The sequence below is a fragment of the Miscanthus floridulus genome, chromosome 14 (assembly GCF_019320115.1).
Source record: "Miscanthus floridulus cultivar M001 chromosome 14, ASM1932011v1, whole genome shotgun sequence".
Taxonomy (NCBI): domain Eukaryota; kingdom Viridiplantae; phylum Streptophyta; class Magnoliopsida; order Poales; family Poaceae; genus Miscanthus; species Miscanthus floridulus.
Genome location: NC_089593.1, coordinates 25,121,281 through 25,142,762, shown reverse-complemented (window position 1 = coordinate 25,142,762; position 21,482 = coordinate 25,121,281). Strand labels below are relative to the sequence as shown.

The window sequence follows — 21,482 nt, the reverse complement described above, 5'->3', positions numbered from 1 at the left end:
GTCATCAAATGACTAGAATGTCCTTATGGTTATCAAAGTTAGACACATGCACATGAGTAAATGATTAAAGTGAATAGGACATCAAGATAGATCCCATGCTATACTTGCCTTGGTTCACAAACTCTTGCTAGTCCTGCTGGTCGTCGAAGAACTCTTGGTCACCAACGTTCTCCTCGTCGTCTGAACACGACCAACACAGCAACATACAACATTCCAGGAACATTCATGCAAAGCAAACAATACTACAGTTAGAACAGGACACCAACAGTATAGAAAACAAATTAAAATGTTTATGAAAAGAATCTATGTCTTGCTACGATCACGGCAACGCAAAGTTCACAAAAAACGGAGCTAAAGCACGAAAGTTATGATTTAAACGGGATTTCCTATAGCAATATATTTAATTAAATCTAACCATGAAATTTAAAAGTTGCAAACTTGATTTACAGCGGTACTAACACGTAAATTATGAAATTACGAAGCTAACGCAATTTGAACGGATCAATTCGGAGCTAAAACGGAGTTTTTATGAGCAAAACAAATCTAATGGCATTTATGTAAATACTGAAAACGTATTTTGAACTAAAACAGTGAACTTTACGCTTTCAAAACGAGAAAGCGTACTCTGGAAACTACGCTAGGGACGGCGGGTTCAATTTATCCAAAAGCGAGGGACTCTTTAGCAAAATTTCACGCGAAAGGGTAACTTCTAATCCTGACCGCAGATCAGGAGATGGATGGCTAGGATTGGAGAGGAGAAGAGAGAGAGAGGAGGTTCGGCCGGCACAGTGCAGCCGGTGGCAAGGCTCCATGGCCGACGGCGTGGAGGTCGCCGGAGCACACGGTACGGGGGCTAGGGGCCACGGTTCGAAGAACCGAGGGCACCGGGGAGTTGCGGAGGTTCTCGCGAACCCGTCCAGGCCAAGAACGGGGCCGGTGGACGTGGTTGGAGCGGTGGCCACCATGGCCGGCGAGCAAGAGCTCACGGGCGCCCGTGGATTGGGCTCTAGAAGCCGCAAAACGGGAAATAAACCGCATGGGGAGAGAGAGGGGATCACGGTGAAGCTCACAGCGGGGAGAACGGGGTCGACGGCAGCTCGGAGACGGTGGCTCACGCGGAGGCGGGCGGCGGATCCCGGCGATTCCTCGGCGCGGCGGTTACCTCGTGCACGGGCGACGCGAGAGGGAGAAAGGAGCAGCAGGGAGAGCGGGGAAGGGCTTGGCGCCGTTTTAAAGAGGTCGGGCGTGGGGAGGACGCGCCCACATCGCGAGAAGAGCAGGCGCGGGGCGACGGTTGCTCCAGGCGCGCGCGGGCGGTTGCAGGACGCGCGGAAGGAGGTGGGGGGAGGAGCTGACAAGTGGGCCCGGGTAGGCAGTGGCTGAGCGCGGGGAAGGGGCACGGCGGTTGCTGCGGAGCTGGGCTTCGGCGTGGCGCTTCGCGCGAGCTGGGCCGCGGGGATGAAATGGGCCAGCAGGCCGGTTGGGCCAGCGGGAGGGAGAAATGTCCCGCGGGCCAAAACTAAGGAAGGGAGGGAAGGGAAAAGTAATAATTTTTTTCTTTTTCCAAATCAAATTTCCAAATGTATTTTTCAAATAAGTTTTGAATCCTTTTGAGTTTAAATCAAAAACCACTCAACATATTAAATACAATGCTCCAGCATGAGTGCATCAACATGTTACTAACCTTATATTTGATTTTATTTTCACAAAAAATATTTCTTTCCTATATTTCAATGTTCACATAATAACATAATTAAATCGAATTTTCTTATTTCAAAAAGACAAATTTTGGGTGTTACAGAAAAGATAGGGTCTCACAGAGTGGACCGGACACTGGTCACGTAGTGACCGGACGCTGGGTTCCAGCGTCCGGTCAGTAGTGGCAGTCAGCGGGCAGGCGTCGGTCTTCGACCGGACGCTGGCGCTGGAAGTGACCGGACGCTGACAGGGTGCGTCCGGTCAGGGTGACGTATGGTGACACAGGCAGAGCAGAGAAGCTGGAAGTGACCGGACGCTGGTGCTGTGTCCGATCGCGACCGACCGGACGCGTCCGGTCATGTCCGGTACCTTACTGGAAATGACCGGACGCTAGGGTTGCTGCGTCCGGTCAGTTCAAGCTGGTGCGTCCGGTCGTCAGATGACCGTTGAGATCGGATGAACAGCGTTTGAAGAAGGGGACATGTGGCGTGCATTGCACGACCGGACGCTGAGGTCCAGCGTCCGGTCGATCGGACCGGAGCGTTCGGTCGGCCCAACTTTTGCCCAGTGAAGGGGTAACGGCTCTATTTGTTCGTGGGGTTATAAATAGAAGCCATGGTCGGCCTTGGGCCGGCAGCTGAGCACACTAGAGCCTTGGTGGCTTGTGTAGTAGTGCTTGGAAGCCCTCCATCTCACATATACTTGATAGTGATCATTCGATTGTGTGAGAGCAATTCTAGTGCGATTGCATCGTGAGGTTGCATCGAGTGGCACTAGGTGATCGAGTTGCAAGCCGGTGGTGCTTGTTACTCTTGGAGGTTGCCACCTCCTAGACGGCTTGGTGGTGGTCTCCGTCGAAGCCCGCAAGAAGCTTGTGCGGTGCTCTGGAGAAGAGCTTTGTGAGGGGCATTGTGCTCGCCCCACGGGAGCCGCGAAGAGCAACTCTAGTTGAGCGTGTCATTGAGCTACCCTCACTTTCGGGGTAGGTTCTTGCGGTGCCTTACGTGCGGGCTTGACGGGTGATGCCAATTAGCCGTAGAACCACCAAGGGAGCGGTCGACACAACGGGGACTAGCGTATTGGCAAGCACGTGAACCTCGGGAGAAAAATCACCGTGTCAACCTTGTTCTTCCCGTTGGTTTGCATCCTCGTTATACAAGCTTGTAATTACTTTCATATACATTGTGCTTGTGTAGTTGCTCTTGTAATTAGTTAGCTTGTGTAGCTTACTAGTTACCTTCTTGCTTGTGTAGCATAGAAGTAGCTCCCTTGCGTGGCTAATTTGGTTTGTGTAACCTTGTTAGTCACTTTGCTTAGTTTGTGTAGCTTAGTATTTGCGCTCTCTAATTTGGCATTGGTTGCCTTGTTATTGAGCATTGCTAGTGAGCTTAGTTGGCTTTATGCTTTTGCTTACTAGCATGTGTAGAAGCTCCCTCATTGCTTGAAATACTAGTGGCATAGGTTTGTGTGGCTTTGCTCCTAGAATTGGTTAGGTGAGCTCTAGCTAGCCCGGCACCTTTGTTGCTTAATTAGTATCTTTGGAAGGTGCTAGAGAACATGGATAGATGGGTGTAGTCTTGGCTAGACCGATAGTTTTAATTCCACACTTGCTTCGGTTAGCCGACGCGACTAATTTTAGAAATGACTATTCACCCCCCCTCTAGTCCGCCATCTCGACCCTACAGTTTTGTGGAAGCCAAGACAGATACATCACTCTTTGTATACCATTGTGGCTTTGAGACTGCTTATCTTCTATTGTATGTGGATGATATTGTGCTGACAGCTTCTTCTCCAGATTTGCGTCATCGCATTATTGCAGCCCTACAGCGTGAGTTTTCTATCAAGGATTTAGGCGAACTTCATCATTTTTTGAGCATGCAAGTTCAGCGCACTGCTTCTGGGTTATTCTGGTCACAACACTAGTACATGTTGGACATCTTGGAACGTGCTGGTATGGCTGATTGCAAGCTGTGTGCCACTCCAGTTGATATCAACCCGAAGCTCTCTGCCGATGGTGATCCTATTTCTGATGCTACAGATTACCGCAGTCTTGTCGACGCATTGCAGTATCTCACCTTCACACGGCCTGATCTTGCTTATGCAGTACAACAGGTGTGTCTACACATGCACGACCCGCGGGAACCTCATATTGCAGCTCTGAAGCGGATTCTTCGCTATGTTCATGGTACTTTGGACTTGGGCCTTCATATCCGTGCCTCCAGTCAGTCTGATCTTGTGGTCTACTCAGATGCAGATTGGGCTGGTTGTCCTTACACTTATAAGTCCACCTTGGGCTACGCTGTGTTCCTCGGTGACAACTTGGTCTCCTGGTCCTCCAGTGCTGAAGCTGAGTACCGTGCTGTAGCTAATGCGGTTGCAGAGGCTTCCTGATTGCGCCAACTACTGTCCGAGCTACATACACCTCTGCGTCAAGCAACGTTGGTGTATTGTGACAACATCAATACAGTTTACATGTCTTCCAACCCCGTTCAGCATCAGCGTACCAAGCATATTGAGATCGATCTTCACTTCGTCCGAGAACGAGTGGCTCTTGGTGCTGTCCGCGTTCTTCACGTCCCGACGACGTCCCAGTTCACCGACATCTTCACCAAAGGCTTGCCTTCTTCTGTCTTCACGGAGTTTCGGTCTAGTCTCAACATTCGCAAACACGACGCTGTTATTGCGGGAGGGTGTTAGACTATAAATGTATATATGCGTGTGTATATGGGCCTGGGCCTTGGTATAGCCGGCCGGTCCTCTATTTGGTTAGAGAGATATGAGGAGATCTCGGTTTGGTCCTGTTTCTATAAACCACGAGATCTCCTCTCCCCTATATATATGTACATAGGTCTCTCCAATCAATCAATCTATTATTCTACGCAATACTTATTGCTTTCATAGAGAGCTCCCGCTCTGTGCGGGGGTCTAGGGAAGGGAGTTAGTGGCAAGCCTTACCCTCGCCTGTGCAATGCGAGGAGACCGCGACTCGAACCCGGGACCTTCCGGTCACAGGCGGTAAGACTCTACCGCTTGCACCAGGCCCGCCCTTCCTTTCAGAACTACAATGAAGAGAATTAATTTGTGCATGGTGTTATGATAAATGTTTAATAGGTTTTCTTCTTGGATTGCAGGTAGGAATGCAAAACTCATCCTTAGGGGTAGTTTTAGCAACTGCACATTTCTCCTCACCCTTGGTCGCCCTGCCTCCTGCACTCTCAGCTGTTGTCATGAACATGATGGGTAGCACACTAGGTCCCATATGGCAATCTATCAGCCCTTCTGTTTTAGAGAACAAAACCACTGACATAACCAATGCATGATCTACTCTTACTGTCGTGTGCTTAATCTCCTCTGCATATCTACTACTCAAATATGCGCAGCGTTGAAACCCTGAACGTATACCTTTTGAGTACTTTTGATCGTTTTGGGGAACTAGGGTCACACTGATGACTCTGGAATGTTGGCTTTGTGAGCCTCGGAACAATCTTGCTATCTTAATCATTGGAGGACCCAGGTGTCGATAGAATATCGTCGGCAGTCCACCGAGGGGCACCCCGCGATGGTAGATTGATCGGTAGAGGAGCGTGTAATCAAGAACAAGAAGGCAACAGAGACACACGAGTTATACAAGTTCAGGCCGTCGGTACGACGTAACACCTTACTCCTGTGGTCTGTTGGTTTGCATTAGCTATCGTATGATTTCCGTGAATTCGTAGGGGGGTCCCTGCCCGCCTTATATAGTCTGGGGGGCAAGGTTACAAGTCGGTTAGATCTGAGAGATAACCGGAAAGTAATAACAGATTACAAGAAACATGGGATCGTACGTATCCTATCAGATCTCGTAGCATCTTCAGGATATCCTCTCCGTGCCTTGCGGGGGTCGCCGAGCAGAACCGTGCCCCGCAAGGCTCCTTCTTGCAGGCTGGACCGCCCCTGAAGGCATTGCCTATGTAACCTGCCGTGGGTATCCGGGGTCGTACCCCCCACAGCTAGTCCCCGAGCGCCTTGTACCCATTGTGCAACGCCGTCTTTAGACCTACCGAGCAGGTGCGAACCAAAACCGAGCTGTCCAAATCATGATCCGACCATCATAAGGAGTTGCCGAGCAGTTGTGAGAAACTGCCGAGCAGCATACAACATCGCCGATGTATGTTCGGAACACGGCTTGTCATAAGGGTGTAAGGAGCTCAAATCCAAAATTAAAAATTCCTGCATGGTTAAGTGAAGTGTGCCCACTTAGAATCCGAAAACAATGGTAAAGATACCTGGTTTATCCTTTGGATGCTCGGAGTCTTTCAGAAAAACAAACACATTCACCGTAAGGTGAAGTGTGCCCACTTAGACCCCGAGCCAGACAGTAGGTGACGTAGTCACGTGGTGCCAGGCTCAGAAATTAGTGAACCGTCCGAGCAGGTAGCCAGTCCCCGAGCGTAGCCTCGAGACAAAAAACAAGCACATTCACCGCAAGGTGAAGTGTGCCCACTTAGTCCCCGAGCCTGACAGTAGGTGACGTAGTCACGTGGTGCCAGGCTCAGAAATTAGTGAACCGTCCGAGCAGGTAGCCAGTCCCCATGTTTCTGGCGTAGATATCGGATAAATCAAATCGCGGTGAGAAATTCGGAGTAATGGCCGTACAGTATCAGTTACTAAGCCTCATTAAAATGCGGAGAATTCGCAGAATGTGGCGGCGATAAATGAGCCGCGTGGGCTACTGTGATGCGATAGCCCAAGTTGTGGCCCATTAAACCATTATGGAGGAATCGATGTATCGTTGATCGCGGGAACGGTTTCCTAAAAAATCTCAGAGTCAAGGGAGAGTGGGGAAAGTGCTTTATAACCGCGCCGCCACACACATCGCCTCCTACCTCTGTCAAGCCACCCTGATTCCTGCCTTCACAATCCCTGTGCTTCACATTCCACACCAATCGCGATCATTCGCCTCCAACCCTAGGACCAAACCATAGGAAATGGCGCCAAAAAAAGGAGCCGCAAAGCCAAAGAAAGTGGCCACCGGAGCCAGCCGCGATGAGGAGTGGGTGTCGTCGAAGACGTCGGCGGCGGATCTCGATAAGATGGTGGCGGCGGGCGTTCTCCCAAACCGTCTCACTACTGGATGGAGGCTGGCTAGCGGTGAGCCCTTCCCGACACCACATACTGATGAGGCTGTAGTTTTTGAGGATTATTTCTGGCGAGGATTAGGGTTTCCTGTCCACCCCTTTCTGAGGGATCTTATGGAGTTTTGGGCGATTAGCCTCTGTAATCTGCACCCCAACACTATTCTGCATGTTTCTATCTTTATCCATTTCTGCAAGGCGTTTCTCGGCGTTCTTCCGCACTTCAACCTCTTCAGGCACCTGTTTTGTCTGAAGAAGAAGGGGGGTAGCGGTTCCAAGGTGGTCGGCGGCGTTTACCTGCAACTCAGGGATGGGATGGCCAGCGAATACATCAGTGTTCCCCTAAATACCTCCCTCAAAGGTTGGAATGCCAGATGGTTCTATATCAAACAAAGTGACCCAATGATTCGATGCGACGTCCACCACATTCCGGTTAATCATATTAACTGGTCGGAGAAACCCAACAATGCTGAGATGGAGCAGGTAATGGAACTGCTGGACTTGATTAAGGGCGTTGAGCTTCGGGGCGAATTGGTGGCGGCTAGCTTTATAGTGCGGCGCCTTCAGCCCTGCAAAGAGAGGGCCCACCCGGCATTTGATTTTAAAGGTGACAACGACGGTACCCGGGAAAACACAGATCGTCTGACAAAGAAGGAAGTGATGGACCGTGCCATGGATCTATTTACTTCGAATGTCTCATTCAGCTGGCCAAAAGGAACGAAAGCTTTCAACTGCACCAATCCACCTCCTCAGGTAACCATTTCGCTTCGCGTCTATCAAGCATTAATTGCCGAGCATAGGACTAACGCACTTATGAAAAGATCCATTCGCAGGATAGAGCAATATACTTTTCAAACGTGCCGAGAGACGATTGGCCGAAAGGAGTAGATCCTCGGCGGCCACTGTAGCCCGAAGAAGATGAGCCGAGCTCCCCGTCGGATAGTCCATCCCCAGTGTCAGAGAAGGTCTGTGGGAAAAGACCGGCGGTAGACGAGCCGGTCCAAAAAAGGAGAAAAACCGCCAGCTCTCATGCACACAAACCAGGAGGCATCTCTCTTGGAGAGGACCGAGCAGTTCGGCCACGACGAACTGCTGTGCTGGAGTGGTCGGACGATGACGAGGACCAGTCAGCACTTCCGCCGAGCACGACGGAGATACCGGTGGATGATGTCGCTCCCAAGCATCGATCGGGGGAAAGTTATGGTCGGGCAACGGCGGACGCCCCGGCGATGCAAACTACCGAAGTCCCCGAACAACGCACGGAAGGTGGAGCCTCCGAGCACCAAGAAGAGCGGCAGCCTGCTGCGGAGGCGCAGGAGTCCTCCCACAAGGCCGACCAAGCAGCCACGCCTGGGGGGGTCAAGCAGGCATCGCCGATTCAAGAAAATCAATCGGAAGACCAAACCGTGAGTATATTTGCCTTGGATTAATTATATTGTTCTTTGATTTCACCTTGTTTCTGAGAAGCCGATATTACGCAGTGCGACGCCGAGGCCCGTGACCTCAGTAGAAAAAATGACGACTGCACCCGTCCGGAAGTCCCCTAGTGCTGGACGAACAGTGGACGGGCCAGCCGCCGCTCCCAGTAGACCCGATGATGGTGAATCGTTGGCGCACACGACCGGCGCGTCGTCGACCGCAACCGCGGCTATGACCGAAAAAGTCGTTACCTTGGAAGCAGAAACTGTGGCTGTTGTTGATGCGCCAGAGGTTTCAGATGCGACTCTGCCAACTGCTGAGGAGCGAACATCGTCACCCGCAGGGGTACTAGGAGTGGTCGGAGCGGCGGTCCGACCACGGAGCCCCCTGAAGGTGCCTCAAGCAACGGTGGAGGAGGACGAGGTCGTGGAGATCGAGCGTGCCGCGCCTGAGCCCCAGTCCGTCCAGATTCTCCGGAAACGCGGGGAAGAGGTGGTAGTCGTCGAGGAAGAAAACACCACCAGAGAGATAAAGAGGTTGAAATCTACCGTCGCCGGAGTAATGACTCAAATCGAGGTAAGTGCCACGCCAATAACACCGATATATGTTGTCAGAAGATCAAGGTTTATCTCTTGCATTGTTAATCCGCAGGGGATAGCTCGGACAGCCGACCAACGGCACCAACTGATAAAGAGGATGGAGCCCCTCGCCGAGGAAAATAAGATACTCCGGGAGGCTTTAAGTCTTTCGGAGAAAAGTATTCAGAGGGCCCAGCGCGAGCGGGACCTTGCGGAGTCGAATTCGCGGGACCTTGAACATCAAAATGGGGTTCTGTCCGAGCAACTAACGGCTTTGTCCGAGCAGCTGAAGAAGACATCCGAGGAGCTGGCAATTGTATCCGAGGAACTTAAGAAGATGTCCGAGCAGTTGAGCAAGAAAAACGGGGAACTCGACAGTAAAACTGAACAGCTCGACCGGAAGTGCTAGCAGTTGGAGGATGTATCCAAGCTGAAATCCGATATTCTTTTTCACATAATGTGCTTTGTAGTAAGTGGCCGTATATTTTTCCGTTTCTTATCTTTTGTGCTTGCAGAGCAAGATGCAGAACTCGACCAGCTTCGCCAGACCATCGAACAAATCCGACAAGAGAAAACGAAGGAGTCGGAGCGAGCCAACAAACTGGCCGAAGAATTGAAAGGTAGGCTTCCCCTGATCGGAAGTGACGCCGTAATACTTTTTTACCGTGACGAACCATTGTAATTCTTGCAGATTATCGACATAAAACCAAGGCACAGTTCGATGTGCTGGTGCAAGAAGCCAGAGTCCAGAAGGACAACTTCAACACTATAACTGCCGCAATAAAACCAGTGCTGGACTGCATCGATGTTGAACCGGCGCCTGTCCTGATGGTAGGCAGCAAGGGCCAGACACCATCGTTCAGAGATGCAAGGCAGCATGGGAGAACTTCAAAAACTTCAATCGCGACGCCGTTTTGACCGCCGCTACTCATGCCCTTACGGTGGTTCGGTCCCATTATCCGTCCGTCGACATCCAGTCGATAGGTGGTGGGTTCGCCGATGGGCTGAGCGACGCGCAGACCCAGCAGCTGGAGGATGACGTTGAGGATGTGGCGAAAGTGCTTGTCGGCGATATAGACCTGTTTGGCGAGACAGAAGCTGTTGGCGAAGCTTAAAGAACTGCTCGGATATTACCGCCTGTAATACTTGATTTGTCTGGCTATGAAAAATCTGTGTATTATCAACCCGATGCACTTTTTCCCAATATAAGCCGTGTTCGATCATTTAGTTTTCACTGAACTAGATGCCTTAGTTAGGTCGTGATCCGTAATGCATAACGCGGAGCCCATGCGTATGTTGGAGAAATAGGCGTTGTCATAAGGCCGTGTCCTTCCGCCCAACACGTAGAGCACCGAGCTCATGGTACGTTTGGTGGGATGTTAGAGCCTTGGTGTCCTCCAGAATTACTATTGCAAAAAAACGTTCTGCCCAGCAGCCAACTTGAGTAACGTGGCGAGAGAAATGGCTAAAGCGGTGTCCGAGCAGTTAGTTCATATCTAAAATGTAGGCCTTGACTAGCCCATAGTCCATAACGTCGAGCGCAGAGGCGCTGACACGTGTAGGATGAACAGGCATGGCCAAGGAACCGCAGCCGACCAACCGTAACGCAGAGGGTGGAGCACCTAAGCACGTGTAGGATGTAGTCTGGGACTGGGTTGTTTCCATAGAAAACAGAAGGAAAAGAAAGAAAAGGTGTGCTGTTTGATGATCGGCGGGCTATGTTGCGAAAATTAAAAGTGCAACACCGTCGTTGTTTTTGTAGAAAAACCTACGCGACCCGGAGGAAGCATAGTAGGCGATTTTTGGAAAAATCGTGTTCGGTGATTGGGAGTTATTGTGTTCGTCGAATTGGAGATGTCGTGTCTGGCGAATTGGAGAGGTCATGTTCGGCGATTTGGAGAAATCGTGCTCGGCGAATTGGACGAATAGTGCTCGGCGATTTGGAGAAATCGTGCTCGGCGAATTGGAGAAATCGTGCTCGGTGAATTGGAGAAATCGTGCTTGGCGAATTGGAGAAATCGTGCTCGGCGAATTGGAGAAATCGTGCTCGGGGAATTGGAGTAACCGTGCTCGGCGAATTGGAGAAATCGTGCTTGTCGAGCGTATTGGAGGCCGTCGCGGAGTGGCTTATATCCCGCTAACGGTAAGTGAAGCTTATGATGAAGGAAAAAATGTAGAGAAATTATGGAGACCAGAACTTTATTAATATTAAAGTAAAGAATACATATCTATGTTGTTTCAGGGGTAGAAACGTATAAGGTGCTCTATGTGCCAGGAGTTGGGAACATCGAGTCCATCTAAGTCGCATAAGCGATAAGACCCTGGTCGAGTAACATCTTTTACGATGTAAGGACCCTCCCACGGTGAAGATAGCTTGTGAAGCCCTTCGGTTTTTTGTTTCCAACGTAAGACGAGGTCACCGATCGCGAACGAACGACCTTTGACGTTACGGTTGTAATACCTCCGCAGACCTTCGAGATACTTGGATGTGCGGACGCAAGTAATCAGACGTTCTTCCTCGGCCCGATCAATGTCTTCTGTCCAAACAGCTGCGGCTTGGTCTTCATCATAGTTTTCTACTCTGGGTGCTCGGAATGCAATATCCGCTGGAAGTATGGCCTCTGAGCCGTAGACCATAAAATATGGAGATACGCCGGTACTGCGACTGGCTTGAGTGCGCAGTCCCCAGACCACAGCTGGTAGTTCTTTGAGCCATCTGCCCGGGTGCTTTTCTTCTCTTTGATAGAGTCTTTTCTTGAGGGCATCGAGGATCATACCGTTAGCTCGCTCGACCTGACCGTTAGCTCTAGGATGAGCAACAGAAACGTATTTAACAGAGATGCATCTGTCCTCGCAGAAGTCCCAAAAATGATGACCGGTAAAAGTTGTCCCGAGGTCGGTGATGATGCTGTTCGGGAGACCGAATCTGTGTACGATGTCTTCAAAGAGCTCAACTGCTTTCTTAGCAGTAGCTGCGACGAGTGGTTTGTACTCGATCCACTTGGAGAACTTATCGATGGCAACGTACACGTACCGGAAACCTCCTGGCGTAGGTTTGAAAGGCCCGATCATATCCAGTCCCCAGCATGCGAATGGCCAGGAGGCTGGAATGGTTTGTAATTCTTGTGCCGGCACATGTATTTACTTGGCGAAAAATTGACATCCCTCACATCGTCGAACGAGATCTTCTGCATCGGTAATGGCCGTGGGCCAGTAGAAACCTGCTCGGAAAGCTTTGCCGACCAGTGTTCTCGAAGCCGCATGATTGCCACAGGAGCCAGAGTGAATTTCAGATAGTAGCTTCACACCGTTGTCTTGGATGATGCATTTCTGCAGTATCCCTTCCTTGGCACTTTTCCTCATCAGGCTACCGTCCACCAGCACGTAGTGCTTACTTCGGCGAATTAGTCGTTCGGTTTCGATTTTGTCGGCGGGTACTTCGCCGTTGGAGAGGTATTTGATGAACTGTTCCCTCCAATCGGCGACCTGCGAAGGTATCGTGAGTACCAACTGCTCTGCAGGGGGTACTTCTACAACTTCCTTGTCTTCCTTAATGGATGGTGTCAAGAGGTCCTGAACGAAGATCCCCGCCGGAGCCGTGGTGCGAGAAGATCCTATCTTCGATAGTTGGTCGGCTATTTGGTTTTGATCCCGTACCACGTGGTGGTACTCGATGCCGTAGAATTTCCCTTCAAGCTTCCTGATTTCAGCGCAGTAAGCGTCCATCTTTTCACTGGAACAGGACCAATCTTTATTGAGTTGATTGATAACCAGCGCGGAATCCCCGTATACCATAAGGCGTTTGACGTCGAGCTCGACGGCTATACGGAGGCCGTGGAGACATGCCTCGTATTCCGCGGTGTTGTTAGAGACCGGGAAATGTATGCGAAGAACGTATCGGAGTTTATCCTTCGTCGGTGTGATGAACAGAATGCCCGCACCGGCCCCATTAATATTAAGGGCGCCGTCGAAGTACATCACCCAGTGCTCGGGGCAAGTGGCGGCAATGGGTTCTTGGATTTCGGTCCACTCAGCGATGAAATCAGCGAGCGCCTGTGACTTTACGGTCGGCCTGCTTCTGAAGTCAATGGAGTAGGTGCCAAGCTCAACAGCCCACTTGATGATACGACCATTGGCCTCTTTATTGCGGAGAATGTCCCCCAGAGGGAACTCAGTGACCACGACGATCTTGTAGTATTCGAAGTAATGTCGGAGCTTACGTGAGGTGATTAGAATTGCATATAACAGCTTTTGCACCTGAGGATAACAAGTTTTGGGCTCATTAAGTACCTCGCTGATGAAATAAACCAGACGCTGTACCTTGTAGGCGTGTCCAGTTTCCTCGCGCTCGACGACAATAGCCGTACTGACAACTCGAGAAGTGGCAGCGATGTAAACCAGCAGAGTTTCATCTAGTCGTGGCGCTGTCATGATTGGAGGTTTTGTTAAAAACAATTTGAGCTGCTCGAAAGCTATGTCTGTCTCCTCCGACCAAGAAAAGAGCTCGGAGGCCTTGAGGAGCTTGAAGAAAGGTAGCCCTTTTTCACCGAGGCGCGAGATAAATCGGCTTAGTGCAGCCATGCAGCCTGTAAGCTTCTGTATATCCTTGACACACGTCGGCCGTTTCATGTTGGTGATGGCGGAGACTTTGTCAGGGTTTGGTTCGATGCCCCGAGCGCTGACGATGTAGCCGAGCAGGATACCGGATGGAACTCCAAAGATGCACTTTGAAGGGTTCAGCTTCCATCGGTATTTGCTTAGGTTGGAAAAAGTTTCTTCAAGGTCGTTGATAAGATTGTCGGCGGTTCTAGTCTTGACGACCACGTCGTCGATGTAGGCTTCGACGTTGCGGCCGATCTGTTGGTCGAGGCACGCCTGGATAGCCCTTTGGTAGGTCGCGCCGGCGTTCTTTAGTCCGAAGGACATAGTGGTGTAGCAGTATGCACCAAAAGGCGTGATGAACGACGTTTTAACCTGGTCTTCCTCCTTGAGGGAGATCTGATGGTAGCCTGAGTAACAGTCGAGAAAGGAAAGCAACTCGCAGCCGGCGGTGGAGTCTACAACCTCGTCTATCCGAGGCAGGCCGAAGGGGTCTTTAGGGCAGTGTTTGTTAAGGTCAGTATAATCAACACACATTCTCCATTCTTTATTCTTTTTCTTAACAAGAACAGGATTAGCTAACCACTCTGGATGATACACTTCTTTTATAAATCCGGCAACTAAGAGCCGTTTTATTTCTACCCTAATAGCCTCCTTTTTGTCCGGCGCGAATCGGCGAAGTTTCTGCTTGATCGGTTTAGCGGTCGGTGAGACATTCAAGGAGTGCTCGATCTTCTCCCGTGGTACCCCCGGCATGTCTGCAGGTTTCCAAGCAAACACATCGGCGTTGGCACGTAGGAAGGAGACGAGCGCGCTTTCCTATTTGGGGTCAAGGTGAGCCCCAATTTTCACCATCTTGGAAGGGTCGTCGAGGCCGAGGCCGATCTCCTTGACTTCCTTGGACTTGGCGGAGGCCCGGGGAGGCTCTGGGATCTCCATGTCATTAGCAGATGCGGTCTTGGCTTCGGCGACCACGCTGGCCATCTGGATGGAGAGGTCGGTGGCTTCGGCGAGAGCAAGACTTTCCGTCTCGCAAGCGTAGGCGACGGAGAGGTTTGCCCATAGAGACAGGACTCCTGCAAGCGAAGGCATCTTCAACACCAAATATGCATAGTGCGGAACGGCCATGAACTTGGTCAGAGCCGGACGCCCTAGTATGGCGTGGTAGGCGGTGTCGAAGTCGGCGACATAAAAGTTGATATGCTCCACTCTGTAGTTGGTTGCCATGCCGAACTGTACTGGTAGGGTAATTTCCCCAAGTGGTCTGGATGCCCTGCCAGGTACCACGCCCCAAAAGGAGGAGTCTGAGGGCGTGAGGTCTGTTGTCCTGAGTCCAAGCTCCCTTAGGGCCCCGGCGAAGAGTAGATTCAAAGCGCTCCCACCGTCGACGAGGACTTTTCTGAAGAGCACCTTCTGAACAGTCGCATCAAGGACGAGGGGAAAACGCCCTGTGTAGGGGATGTCTGCCCACTGGTCGGCCCTGCTGAAGGTGATGGAGATTTCGGACCACGGGCGATAGCTGGGGTTGGCGGTAGTTTCTTCTGAAGCTACGGCGAGCACTCATCGGGCGGTGAGCTTCCGTTCCCTTCTGCTTTCGTTGGAGGCGAGACCCCCAAAGATGGTGGCGACCACCTTGTCGTGGTCCTGGAAGGCATTATTATTATCCCCTGGTGGTCGGCGTCCTCCGTTCCCACCATTGTCGTCGTTGTACTTTTTCTCTTGGAACTCCTTAGCCAAACCAAGGCAATCTTTCATCTTGTGTTTGGCGTTCTTGTGCAGGGGGCACGGACCGTCGAGGATCTTCTTGTACTGCTCATCGTAGTTACGCTTTGCGCGTGGCTCATTGACGTTGGCAACAAAGTGATCTGGTCGGCGGCGGCGATTCTGACCAGGTTTGAATCCATCTGGCCGATCACGTCCGCTGTCCCGGTGGAAACTACGGTCGTCGTAGCGGCGATCGTTGTACTGTCGGTTGTCGTTGCGGTCGTCGTGGCGGCGAACATTGTGCTGTCGGTCGTCGTTGCGGTCGTCGTGGCGGCGAGACGGGCGATTAGTGCCCATGTCTTCGTTAAAACGCACCTCCGCTTCCTCGGCGTCGGCGTACTGGTTGGCGGTTGTGATCATCTCGCCGATGCCGGTAGGTGGCTTTCTATTGAACTTAGAACGGAGTTCTCGGTGATGAAGTCCTCGGACGAAGGCGGTGATGACTTCGGCCTCCGTGATGTTGGGAATAGAATTCCTCATCTCGGAGAAGCGTCTGATGTAGCTGCGGAGTAGTTCGGACGGCTTTTGGTTGATGCGGTTGAGATCGTGCTTGGTGCCCAGCCGCCTGCATGTGGCCATGTAGTTGTCGGTGAAAACTCTCTTCAGATCTTCCCAAGATCCGATGGAGTCCGGGGCGAGGCTTGTGAACCAGCTCATGGCGGCTGGCGTGAGCATGACAGGGAGATAGTTTGCCATGACGTTGGTGTCTCCTCCGGCGGCTCGGACGGCGGTGGCGTAAGCCTACAGCCACTGAGTTGGGTTCATCCTTCCTTCATATGGCTCGACTCCGGTGATTTTGAAACCATGGGGCCACTGGAGCGTTCGGAGTGCCCTGGTGAACGCAGGGGGCCCTTCCGGGCTGTCGGGGTCGACATCGGTAGTATTGCCGGCGACGATCGGCTCCAGAGCTGAGTCCGGGTCGCCGTACTCTTGCTCGTACTCCCGGCGACGTCATAGTTCATCTTCATGGCACCCGAAACGTCGTTGATCGATACGCCGTCGTGCATCCCGAAGGTTGCTGAGGTGCACTCGGGCGTCCTGTTCGACCTCTTGGTCGTGCTGGCGATGACGCTCGGCGTGGTGACCTCCAACTCCCCCCTGGGGAGGTGGTGACTGGTCGGCGAAACGGTTTTGACTGGGGCGGCGATTAGATCTAGGATCAGCTGATCGGCGGATCACGCTTGTGGAGCATGAAGGTCTCTGAACTTCTCGGATCACGTTAACTTGACAGTGTGCCGCTGTAAGCATAGCGGCGACCTTGGCGAGCTTGGGCGTTTGCGGGAGGTGAGCAAGTTCGTTAGCGGCCACGGCCAGATTAGCGCTCGGAGTCTTGAAAACGTCGTGGCCGTCAATGCGGAGGAATTCTTCGTTGAGGTTGCGATGGATGGGCCTTCCTTGTGAATCGAACTGGTTATCACGAGCGGCCTCGGCCATCGCAATGGCGCGTTCGTTATCACGCCGTTGCGCTCGGTTGGCGTTCCTGTTTTCACGGGCGACGCGTTCCTCATCTGTTTCGCCGTTCCGAGGGGGGCTGTCGATACTGACATTGAAGATCGCGCCACCCCGGAAAGGCAGGAGAGGAGGTTGTTTGGTGAAGGTCTCGGCGAGGGGCTCGGTGGATCCTTGAGATTTGGAGTCCAGATTTTCCTCAAGGATAGTTTGGAGAGATGCTCCGAGACCCCGGCCGGCGTGCAGCATGTTGACGGTTGGTGGAAACTGGTCGGCGAGCTGGTCGGCGAATTTGCCCCTCAGGGCATCCTGATATGTAGCTGCGGTGTTGGCGAGCCCGAAGGGCAGGGCGGCGAGCCCTGGAATCTGTCGAGCACTGAACGTCGACAGATCGGGATCGGAGGGTGCTCGGTGCTGAACAAGGGTGTCCAGAGCCGACTTAGTAACGGAGAGGCAATCGGCGAGTTTCAGGCCGACCCGATCGATAGATTCGATCAGATCGTCATTGTTGACATGCCTCCTCTGGTAGCAAGGAAGCGAGCAGCGGGTGGCTGATGGAGTCGACCCCGGAAGTGGTTCCGAGATTGGATCTGCAGTTGCAGGTGCGAGGGTGGTCGGTGCAGAACAGATCTGCACCGGCTCGATAAGCTCTCCAACTCCGTCGACGTTGATGACCCACGTGATGGATCCGACCGTGAAGATCTGGCCGGGCTGCGGGAGGGACGAAGAGCCTGCGGAAGAAACCATCTTGTTCGACAAGGAAACAGCACGCTAGCCCCTATCTGGCGCGCCAACTGTCGACAGAATATCGTCGGCAGTCCACCGAGGGGCACCCCGCGATGGTAGATTGATCGGTAGAGGAGCGTGTAATCAAGAACAAGAAGGCAACAGAGACACACGAGTTATACAGGTTCAGGCCGTCGGTACGACGTAACACCTTACTCCTGTGGTCTGTTGGTTTGCATTAGCTATCGTATGATTTCTGTGAATTCGTAGGGGTCCCTGCCCGCCTTATATAGTCTGGGGGGGCAAGGTTACAAGTTGGTTAGATCTGAGAGATAACCGGAAAGTAATAACAGATTACAAGAAACATGGGATCGTACGTATCCTATCAGATTTCGTAGCATCTTCATGATATCCTCTCCGTGCCTTGCGGGGGTCGCCGAGCAGAACCGTGCCCCGCAAGGCTCCTTCTTGCGGGCTGGGCCGCCCCTGAAGGCATTGCCCATGTAACCTGCCGTGGGTATCCGGGGTCGTACCCCCCACACCAGGTCTGGTCTACAGACATCCTGTCTGAATTATATGAGTGATTTGTTAAAAAAAAGAATTATTTGAGTGAATGCCCAGCTCTGGTCTACGGATGGCGAGGCGGTACCTTCAGCCTCGTGCACTTCCTTGGAGGTATCGCTTTGGAGTTCCTATCTTGTGTTGGATGGCCATTCCAGCATAAATCAAATGGTGGCAACGATGAGGCCTAGTTTGAGCTAGGTAGCTTGTCATTTGCGGTCATTTCTTTAGCCCAGTTTCCCCAAATTTACTGAGCATATTAGGGTTTTTCCATGTCTTCCCAAAAAATGACGTTGCATTAATTTAGTCAGGAAAACATTGTAGAATAGTTCAGTAGTCAATAACTTGAGAAGGTATGCTGTCATATAGTATCACCCCAAGCTAGAAGTCCAGAAACTGCATTATGCGTATCTACAAGGTAAGTGGAGAAATAACTCGCATTATGTTTGTAAATTGATGTGCAGTGTCTCATGAAATTACTCTAATGTGCCCTGTCAAAAAAACCCTCCAATTGTCAATTGGAAGGTAGGCTAAAGCCACTGTTTTCCATAACCATGTTTCTGAAACAAGCTATATGTTTCTGTTGACATACGCCACTTGAATGCTGGCTTGAGGAAAATTGACTTGCAAATTTAGTACTTTACTTAAAAAAAGGTTCGTTCTAAAACGGCAAGCTTAGTCTGGGATCGTTGCATCCACCAATATTAGATATTATTTAGAGCCCAAGAAGAGCCTTCTTTAGCTCTATTCTGATATTTCTTAGAGCTCATGATGAGCCTATTTACCTCTATTTTTTGTTTGTTTGAATGAGGCCCATTTCAGTTCAGGGGTCCAGCACCAACATATATGGGTCCCTTTTCAGTACTGAAAATAGAGAAATAATTTTGCATGTGACCTGGTACAACGATGTGCCTGCAAACAAAGCCCTGTGCTGTGCCACTGCTTCGATCTGTATGTTGTTGTCGCTTGTCAGTGCACTAGGAGGCACGGTGCAACGGCATCAGTCAAGGACATGTACCATTTGCATCCATGCGCTTGTGCGGCTGTGCTAGTGCTAAGGATTAATGATGACCAAAGCTTGCCACTGCCCCACAAAGAGGTGTGTTGGTTGGTGAGATTCATGGAACCATGAGAGCAGAGCAGAAAGGCAGATCTCATCCATCCACACATGACACAGGAAAAATCTGATGACTCAGAGCAACATAAATCTGTTGCACAGCTGTGGAATCATGATAATCACTTGCTGTTATAAATTCTGGGAGCTGAATCATGCTGTTCTGGAATGCTTACTTTAAAGGTCTGATCAACAATAAACCAATGTTGTAGGATCATGGGCAACACTATTTACCAGCTTTTCTTCTTCTTCTTGGAATTCAACAATGATGACCTGGAATGTTTAGCTTTGAGTTTGAATGGTCAGCACTGTAGTATGTCCAGATCAGATCTCGTTTTTTTCTGAATCTTGGTTAGTGGCAATCACCTTAGTATGATATGGTCGAAGGAAGCTATCATGTGAATGAGTCGTCAAGCATATAACAAGTCAAGTTTGTATTAAAATCCTCCACTTGGATTGCTCAAGAAAAATAAGAGCATCCTCCACTTGGCCATTATTATGCTGAATGCTTATCTGATGGCAAACTGCATCGTCAAAACATGTGAAAGATATATGAATGAACATGCATAAGGTTGCAAACTGCCCGCTCAAATTTGCGATGTTTCTCTTTGTTGTACTGTTGAGGCATGTGCCCGAAGGAATTTGTCATTGATATGGTTTGGCATATGATTCCTGAGGGACAAAGAGACGCATGGCAATCTTTCTTTTGCAGTGCCTCGTAAATCCCTGAGACCATTCATATGGCCTGCTGCGAGCTCCAGTAAGAAATAGAATACAGAAGAGGTTGCGTAGGATAGGAGTGGGTGCTGACTTGGCTTCCCTTTGTCTATGTTACTTTGCCGAGGCTGATGTCTCCCATCCTTGTTCAAGTGGAGATTAATAAAGTTACTCACACTGATCGGGGAGGGATCAAGTATATATTTAATTTGGTCATATGGTCTGTGAATCATGTGCTGACTGTCATTTAACTAGTATCTGCCTCCCAGTTGCGGGTGATGCTTCCCAAGATCAAAGAGAACAGAACTGGTAATACTTAAATTCTACTGTTCTTACGTACAAATCAGCTAGCTTCTTCCTACTAATTGTTCAGTCATGGCTTTAGCAGTGATTACTTTCTTATGTTCTGAAAAAAAATGTCAACAACAATCATACTCCTTATTTGTATGATCACAGCAACAATATCAGTACCAACCATACTGATGAATAGAGCGAGAGATTGTGTGTGTGAGAGAGAGAAGGTAGTACAATTTACTCTTGAAGAGACAGTGATCAAGATGAGGTCCAAATGTCCGGCATGAAGATTCATTATTTGCCCATGCCGCTTGACTATGTAATAATGATGGAAATAAATGAAATCATGACTAATGGAACATGGAAAACCAAAACACGGTGGATATGAACAAAACAGAAATAATGTGCTCTGCCCTTTTCTTTATATATATGCTTATTCTCGCTATTTGACATTAGAGTTTAATTTTCAGGGTTAAAACAGAAAAAAGGCATATTACAAATGAATAAGAAGGCAACGGCAGGAATTTCAGATTCTCAAAAAAAAAAAAAAAAAACAGGAATTTCAGAAACACAGTTCCGACACCTTAATTAGTGGAAGAACAAGAAAGCAACGGCGGCAGTTTCAGAGAGCCATGAAACACTAGAAACTTTTTCTACGATTTGTTTTTGTTGATGTTGAGGAGAATCTAATGCTTTTGGGTTCATCGTAAGACTTGCCCATAGTTTGGTGCAAGAAGTCAAAGATGACAAGGAGACGTGAACGTGATTAGTGGGGACGCACGTTCTCTTTGAAAAATTAACGGCTTTCACTGTCATTTCCTATTTTATTTATTTTTATAAGCTTCCATCGTGTCCTTGTTTAGTATTATTGTTCATTCCATTGCACATCTTGACACATCTTCCTCCTCATGCATCTTTGCAAAACTTCTTTTATTATTTTTGAGCATATATGTCAAGAAAGCTGGTAGGCTCACCCTGTGTTGCAAAAAAAAAAAAAAAAAAAACATAAATGAACCCATCAAACGTGTAAATGGGGATATCAAATCATTTTATGTAAGCCACAAGAAAAATATACAGTATCGTACCTATCGAAGTAAAATTTTGATGTAATTCAGGACTTACCATTGGTATGACACATACGCTTTCTCTTTTACACAACTCACACAAGTAGCTTCCATTTTTCTTATAAAAAAAGTAGCTTCCATTTTCAAAAGTAACAATAATAAAAATAAGAATTTAATAACATTGTTGAAAACTTTATTTACTTAACTGGCCAACAAGATTATTGTTGTTTATTACCCAACCACTTCCCTCTTCCCCTCCTCCACCCCAACCACAAGAAAAATACAATTTATGGTGTCCATAGAGCATCTCCAAGAGTCATTCTCATATAGGGTGCATCCTAACTCAAAACATTTCCCCTAAATATTTCTCCTCCAACGGTTTCCT

General features: G+C 49.8%; 1 pseudogene; it reads left to right on the top strand.

Moving 5' to 3' along the window:
* LOC136502574 (sodium/pyruvate cotransporter BASS2, chloroplastic-like) overlaps nucleotides 1–21,006 on the top strand; it is a 43,380-nt pseudogene extending 22,374 nt beyond the window's left edge.
* The last annotated feature ends 476 nt before the right edge of the window (nucleotides 21,007–21,482 follow it).